Here is a 2,709-nt window from a genome sequence, read left to right as displayed (position 1 = left end):
CTGTTTCAAGGCACATATTGTGTTAACCACTGGTTATAACATGGCCTCATCACCGACCAAGTCCATTTGTACAGAAGCAATTTTGACATTTAGCAATAGATCAGTTATTCCCCTTTCATGTGAGCCTCCTTTGAAAATGAGAGAGAGAGAGAGAGAGAGAGAGAGAGAGAGAGAGAGAGAGACCAATGTGCACACCAAGTTTTCAGCTATGCTTTTGCACGAATAGGACTAATAAAAGACAATTCTACACATGAGAGAGAGAGAGAGAGAGAGAGAGAGAGCGTTGAAGAGAGAGATGGACTCCTTTCATGCACAACAGGGAGAAAATATGACATCGAGTTTTTACACTATTTTCTAATAAACTACTAGTTATAAAGCAAATGCACAAAAGCAACAAAAATCTACCACAAAAGAAAATATGGCAACATGATCTACCAACAAACCGTGTAACAAGGAAGTTAACTATTTAATCCCCCGCTCTCGGCTCGCGGGCTACTATCCACAACGCAGGCTTCGTGTTGCGCACGCTCGTCTGCAGGGCTCGGCAGGCGACTCTATATAAGGCCAGGGTAAGCACAAGGCTTTATCTGTCTCAGTCTCTGTCTCTGTCTCTCTGGCTCGCTCGCGCTCTGTGTGCGTGTCTGTGTGTGTGTTCTGGTCAATAATATGGGTGCTTCTTTTCCATTCCAGTCTCTCTCTCCCGGACGGCATAGCGTTAACCATTCTGAACAAGCTGCCTTTGGAAGACAAGCTGGGCACTCTCCCTTCGCTATGCAAGCAGTGGCATGCCTTCAGCCGGCAGCCCCCCCTTCTGGCACACCATTGACGGTTCCCGCTTCTGCCCCACCACGCTGCAATTGCTCCACCTCTTCATCCCACGGACGAGGACGAACCCTATCTGTCTCCCACAGATTGACACATACGACCTCAACATAGCAGGCTTGCAGCTCCTTGCCGAAAGGTCAGTCGTCTCTTAACCTTTCCTCACATCTCTCACACAACCGTCATTGTTAACATCTCGCTTAACCATCTGGCCATGGTTTCTCACCCTTGCTGGTTTCTGTGATAGAAACGCAGCATGCTTGTGATCCATGCGTGACGTGCTCCTCCACAGAGATACTTAGCTTGCTGGTTTGTGATGTGTGTATGTGTCAAGATGCCAATGGCAAGGTAGGCATGTTCCCCACATAGAAGCCTGGCCGGCAGGTTGGTCCATGGATGAAGATGAATGCCCCAGGGTAGACATGTTTCACACAGAAACATGGCATATGTTGGGGTACTAACTGAGAAAGGCAGACATATTCTGCAGTACATAGAAAGGTAGATATAAAACTTTGCATATGTTGCTGAACATATGGCCATGAGATTGATAAGGTACACACCGACGATTCTACATAGAAACTCAGCCTTGTTGATCTGTATGTATGAAGATTCCATAGACCTGTTGCACTTAGCATGTTCATGTGTGTACGAAGAACGGTAGACGTGCTGCTCATAGAAGCCTTTTTTGCATGTTTTATAATTTTATGTTGGGACTAGAGCATATATGAATATGACATTGCTATTAGTGTATGTACAGAAAATGGTAGGTTTTATATTCACAAACGAAGAATTAACTCAATAGTGGTTAGCCTAAGGATGATTTAGTGAGAAGATATGAAACATGACTGTTATCCAATCGCTATGAGTGTGGTATATGTGTCATGGTATTGAAATACACATAAAACACGTGCATGATTGTGTACATACTAATATGTGGTGCAATGGCACCATGGGAGGCTATAGGGAAAAAAGTGTGTATATACAAGCTTGCATTGTTTTTGGTTGGTAATAAATGACCACGCACATGCGTGTAATGCATGACATCAAGACAATCTTTTTGATTGAACAATTATTTGAAATATGTTTCATGACAAATGGCACACATAACACAGGTTGTGACCTAGAATTACTAAAAGTTCACAATTGCACATATATTTATGGGCTAAAGTGCTACATGAAATGGCAATCCATATCACTAATATACCTTTCGTGAGTTCTAACTAACATGTGAAGAGTTGTTTTAAGTTGTCCTAAGGCTGGTCTAGTTTTCATTGTTACTTCATTAGCGATTTATGTTTTCTTGACATTAGAATTCTCATTTATGGAGAGCTATTGCTTGTTTCATAACAAATATTCTCTAAAATGGCATGTAAATGCACAAGGTAGGGAAAATGTCTTCAACTTCATAGGATTGGGGTTTCATGGTTAGTATCCTTCTATTGTCTTCCATTAAATCAAGCACCATTGAAGAATGATGTGACCAAAACCATAGGATTGAACTTGCTTGTATTAAAATCAAGTAGATTTCATATAGTGGGTTCTCTCATTACTTTTGAAGCTCTAAGGTTTATGGTTATTATTTTTATGTCAAGGTTTTGATTATACATTTGAAGCTCAAAGGTTGGCAATGATTCTTCTATCTCTCTTGCTTACGTTCTAGTGAACATTCATACCCTACATGGGAGGCATTGTGGTTTGCAAAACAAGCATTAAAGAGTGAGTTATAATAATCTAAGTGCTAAAAGCAAACACAAATACACAAGCCAAAAAACCGCTGAAACTCAAGGAAGATAAAGTTCTAAAAGAGAGCCACATGAACAATACTACTCAAAAAGGTTTTCGATAGGGTGTTCAAAGTCTTCATCATCCTCATCCACAAGAACTCAT

General features: G+C 41.2%; 1 long non-coding RNA gene across 2 annotated transcripts; it reads left to right on the top strand.

The window, feature by feature from the left end:
* Positions 1-434: 434 nt before the first annotated feature.
* LOC147605374 (uncharacterized) lies at positions 435-2,445 on the top strand. Of its 2 annotated transcripts, none has more exons than XR_015265156.1 (3): positions 435-569; positions 691-961; positions 1,078-2,445. It is a non-coding gene; the product is annotated as an uncharacterized LOC147605374 (long non-coding RNA). The 2 variants fall into 2 exon arrangements; XR_015265157.1 differs by having other exon boundaries at positions 1,070-2,445.
* The last annotated feature ends 264 nt before the right edge of the window (positions 2,446-2,709 follow it).

The sequence above is a fragment of the Cibotium barometz genome, chromosome 59, assembly GCF_041138505.1.
Source record: "Cibotium barometz isolate CiBa-2024 chromosome 59, ASM4113850v1, whole genome shotgun sequence".
NCBI classification, from domain to species: domain Eukaryota; kingdom Viridiplantae; phylum Streptophyta; class Polypodiopsida; order Cyatheales; family Cibotiaceae; genus Cibotium; species Cibotium barometz.
The sequence above is the reverse complement of the archived record's forward strand: the minus strand, read 5'-3'. Positions and strand labels throughout refer to the sequence as shown.